This window comes from Monopterus albus, unplaced genomic scaffold (assembly GCF_001952655.1).
Source record: "Monopterus albus unplaced genomic scaffold, M_albus_1.0 scaffold172.1, whole genome shotgun sequence".
Taxonomy (NCBI): Eukaryota; Metazoa; Chordata; class Actinopteri; order Synbranchiformes; family Synbranchidae; genus Monopterus; species Monopterus albus.
Window position 1 is genome coordinate 1229343 of NW_018128052.1, and position 5193 is coordinate 1234535.

Genomic DNA, 5193 nt, shown 5'->3' on the forward strand with positions numbered 1-5193 from the left:
GCTACCTTTTAAATAGACAAGCATGTACTTACAATACTGCAGCTTTAATAACTGGAAGACACCATGATGCTAAGGATAGTTTACCCTGGAAATTATTTAACAGGTTTTTTTCTTATCTATTAGTCTACATGTACAGTAGAAGTCAAAAAATGTGATCATCTCCCTAAGCTACAATATGGAATAATGTGGAAGAAGAAGGATACAAGTAACTTTTAGTGAATCCTAGTAGGACCCATATTAACTCTGATACATGTTGCATTATCTGTTTAACGCCCAAGTATACTGTATTTTTATATTAATATTATTCTGTGGTGGAAGAAGTACTCAGATCCTTTACTTAAGTAAAGGTAACAAGACAATAGTGTAAAAATCCTCTGTTACAAGTAAAGGTCCTGCACTGAAAATGGTTCTTAAGTAAAAATACAAAAGTATTAGCATCAAAATATATTTAAAGTGCTCAAAGTAAAAGTAGTCATTATGCAGTTAGCATTAATGTATATCATATGATTTGATTATAATTATTGATGCATTGTTGTGTTCATTACATTTAATGTTGCAGCTGGTAAAATAGGATCTAGTTTTAATGAGCTTATATGCATTTAATTTGAATTACTTCTGGGTAGCTTATGAATTTACTATAATTTTTGTATTAATCTGCGCAAAACTGTGCTTAAGTACAGTACTGTAGTAAATGTACTTACTTACTTTCTGCTACTGATATTAATGAACATCTGGATCTGTACATTCCCTCATTTCCAGACAATCATAATTGCTCTGTATTTAAAATGTAGCCATGTAAATATATTCAGTGCAACAGCAAGTCAGCAAGCAAAATAGTAAGATGCTGAAACTAAAGCAGCAAGTGGAATTCAGCCCTCATTAATTTTATTATTTACACCCATGCTCCTCCCACTGTGACATGCCAAAACATTCCTGTTCGGGGACTGTGAGATTTTCCCTCAGCAGATGATGCTCTACAGAGTTTCAGCCACTGCTGGACATGGATTATCTGTCACTGAGGAGTCGGCGACTCCAGATCATAATAAGAGCAGAAACCTGATGACAGCAGATCTATGTGATCCATATGTATTACAGTGAAGCCTAAATCCCTGTTCATATTGTGTTTGATCTCAGCCATTCTATTGATTTAAGGCACTGAGCAAGCAGGAAGTGATAAAGTTCTGAGCTGGGCATCTCTTTCTCCTCCCTCTGCCAATAGACTGTCACAGTCTGGGCAAACACCAGTTACTCAGGATGACTTCATCCTTCCTTTGTCCATGTATCCCTTTTGTTTTTTAACACCTGTGTTATGATGTGACATCAAATGAAGCAAATAACATAAATGCCCCAACGTGCTCTCGTTTGTTCCTGGTAAACTCAAGACAACTGTGTGGGGTGAAGATTCAGTAGTTTCTCATTTAAAGGGAAAATGTTTTGCAAATGACCTTGTGCTTCCCAGGGGTTGTTCAAGCTATTGTTCATCTCAGCTGCTCAGGTGGTGCTACTTGCCAACAAAACACCAGTCACTGAGAGTGTGTCCACATGATGACTGTGTAAACTTGCATGCATTCTCACACCCACACAGAACTTATACTGGGATCGCTGACAATACAGATATTAATCACCTTTATTTGGCCAAGTATGTTACACACACAAGGAACCGAGGCAGCCATCTGCGGCGCCAGAGGGGTTGCTACTTGTATATTTTTCTTCTAGTTGATATAGTATAAGTAGGATAGGGAGGAGAGTGTAGAAAGCAACTTATCATGGTGTGTTATGTCTTCTTCATGACAACAGGATGAGTGGTGCAGCTGGACCAACATAACACTGAAGGCCATCTTGTTTACTGCAAAATAACAGAGGGCCTGGAGTATATTTACCTGTACCAGTGGTTATGAGTCAACAGGATAGCCTGCATTTTAGGTAATGTTCGGGTCTGAAAATGATGTTGCTTGTTAAAGTGCCATGAAGATTTATAAGAGCATGACCTGATATAGCCCCTGTTTGGAGCCAAATGACTGGTCAAACATCATTTAACTTGAATACTGAGCTTCCACAAGAATGCTCAGCCATTCTTTTTAATTGTGTATTGTTAACTTTTTCTCAGGTCAGCCGTGACAGGAATGTGATACAGGAAGACAATGCCATTTTTCATTTTTAAATCATTCCTCTGTGTGAGCGCACGACTGAGATGGTAAGTCACTGACTGTTCCTCTCCAACAAACTTATAGTAAATATCCTCCCTCTGAGCTCAACTATATGCCAGACAACATTCACTCTGCCTACAAGTCAGCAGTTTGTCTATGTGTGTGTGCATGTGTGTGTGTCCACAACATTTTGGTCTCAGCAACCAGAGAAAATTGGGTGCACAAATACAGCCCAGATGAGAAGACACTTGAGATGAGAAGAACAGTGTCAGTGTCCTCCTGTTTCAGCCTTTCTCTTGCTCTGTCTGTTTGTTTATTTGCCTCTTTGTCTGCATAGCTGGCATTGGTTTCAAGAAGATCCCCCTTCTCTTTCCCAATCTCTTTTTTGTGGGTAGAGTTGGCACAGGCTGGCAGATTTTCCTCCCTGAATAGCTGTTTTGATCTCTTCCTCCCTCTGTCTCTTCCTCCCTCTATCTCCCTGGCTGAATGGCTGTCTAGACTGTGCTAAAGGGGTTTTTGGGGCTCTAGAGACCTGATGTTGAGATATTTTGTGCATACTATATATGAACTTGTACATTTTAGAATGTGCTCAGAGTAAAAATCATAACCTCACTCCTGGCGATGTCAGCGCCCTGAGCTGCAGTATACTGCACCAAAATTAACAAAATCTGGAATATGGAAGTATGGCTCTGCGTTTATGGAGATTGGTTGTGTTTCTGCAGATGGAGGCCTTGGAGACTACATGGTGGGGGGGATTCTGCAGGAGCTCTCAGCCTGCGTATGCAACCAGACAGGGAAGCAGACGGGGGCAGGGAAGGCTTTGTGCACCAGCCCTTTCCCACACTCCCTATCACCTTTTGTTGTATGGCAGCACGAGGGCTCTCTGACATGACAAATTGCTCTGCCTGCTTAACTGAGATGATGGCAGTCAGAAAGTAAAAGTAAAGTACTATGCATATACTGTTTACTGTATGTGTGTATGTGTGTGTGTGTGTGTGTGTGTGTGTGTGCAGTCCCATCCTTTAATATTAGCACCTGTGGCGGCCTCTGCTTCCCATCCCCTGTCCTGCAATTCTCTGCTCATCTGTCACTGGTATGGAGGAAAGAAGTTGAGCTTCCAATTCTTTGAGCTGTAGATGGGCAAATTCCACAGTGGATGAACCAGACACAGCCACACCACACTCAAGCACATTCACACACATGCTCATATACACACTAATGCCTCTGCCCAAATGCCAGCACCAAGCTGTTGCCCATAAAGCGTTCAGCCTGTCACAATAGAGACATTACCACATGAGTGAGTGGCTTTGAATAGGGATAAGGGTTTGTGTGTACATAGAGTGTGGTGGCAATGGGGAGGGTTCCTGGAAAGGCAGACGACCCTGTCATCGCCTTTGTCACTTGTCAAACAAGCAATCACTGCCAGCGACACATGCATGAAACACACACTTGCAAACACTCCTGCTGCTCTGCCTGTTGCACTTTTCCAAGTTTGTAGCTGTCCTCTATTTTCTTAGGGAGGTGCTCTCAGTCGGCCTATGCATGAAATGTGCTTGTGTGTTTGGGAATATGGAGAAGAAGTAGTTTGGCTGATTAGCTGACCTTAAGACAGAGAGAGTGAAAGGTTGACCCAGCCAGGCCAAGCTGGGTGAGGGGTGAGAATCTAGAGGTCTAAAGAGGAAGGGAAATAAATGACGAAGAAACTCTTTTCAAAATAAATTAAAGGCTAGGAAAAGATCAGTTCTTCTTTGTGGAAATAAATTCTATAACAGAGTGAATGGGTCAGAAACACAGAGACAGATGCAGACAGAGTTATGTGTATAAGGGCATGGCATATTTCAAATGTTTGTTGTAGGGCACTGTCACTCAGCTCAGTCAGTGGAATGTCACTGCATGTGTTTGTGTGTGTGCAGCATTGAAATGTCATTATGCAGAAGCAAAGCTTTAACCTGGCAGGATCACTGTTTCACAAAGCATGCAGGATGTGTGTGGTGGAGGGAGTGACAAGGGTTTAAGGGGCTGTGTCATGCTGCCGGGGCTGGAATGCATGACAACAGTATTTTGTTGCCGTGCGGATGAATGCAGCATCATGGCAGCAGAAGAGGAACAAGGAGAAGAAAGAAAAAAAGAGGAAGAGGTGAGGAGAAGGAGGAGAAGAAGAAAAAAGAACCAGCATTTTTTTTCTCTCCCCACACTCAGTGAGGAAATTAGGTCATCTTAGTAAAACCATTGCAAGGAACAAATCATCATCATAATTGGACCCTTAACAAATCTGTGGAGGTGGCTACTTCATGCACGCACAAAAAAAAAAAAAAGCTGACACAAACTTCTATAGATACACACATGGCCGAGAAGGGGTAGAACAGAATTTCAGCATAAATCAGGGTGTGTTTGACAGTTTTATAGCTTTTTGCAGGACCCTCATTTGGGACAGAAGCGTGATAGAAGAACATTACTAGAGGCAGATATAATTGTGGTCACGATCCTTCCATAAATCACGGCTTGGTTACATCACAGGCTGCAGGGAAAAGAATCCCAGTGCACCTGATGACCTGTGGAATCCCTTTACCCCATTCCTTCAACTGTGTTGAGTACACACCACAAGAAAAATGCCAGTTTAGATATGAAACTAGGCTCTAATTTCACACAATTTATATCCAACGCCTCACACCTAAATGTAAGAATTATAGCAATAATGTATCATTTGCTTTCTTACTCAGGGCTAGATGAAAAAACTGATATTAGTCCCACATCTGCAACAGCTGGTAAGATAAGACTAGCATGAAGACTGGAAACAGGAGTTAACAGGTGGCCTGGGTTTCTTTATTGAGTAAGTCTTATTTTGTTTGTTTAACCTCATCTCACTAATGGCAAGAAAGAATATAAGCAATTTCCCCAAAGTATTGAACAAGTTTTTTAAGGTTTTGACTTGAAAAATTTGAAAGTAAAATGGATTGAAAAGTGACAATTAATTAAAAATTCCTCCAATCTATTGTCAATTCAGACTGAAAGGTATCTTAGCAACTTCTGTTTTATAAATTCTACT

The 5193-nt window shown here is 41.1% G+C and overlaps 1 long non-coding RNA gene across 1 annotated transcript; it reads left to right on the forward strand.

Annotated features, from left to right (window-relative positions):
• The first annotated feature begins 1812 nt into the window (after positions 1 to 1812).
• LOC109969296 (uncharacterized) lies at positions 1813 to 2946 on the forward strand. The gene is made up of 3 exons (XR_002276241.1): positions 1813 to 1923; positions 2108 to 2194; positions 2870 to 2946. It is a non-coding gene; the product is annotated as an uncharacterized LOC109969296 (long non-coding RNA).
• The last annotated feature ends 2247 nt before the right edge of the window (positions 2947 to 5193 follow it).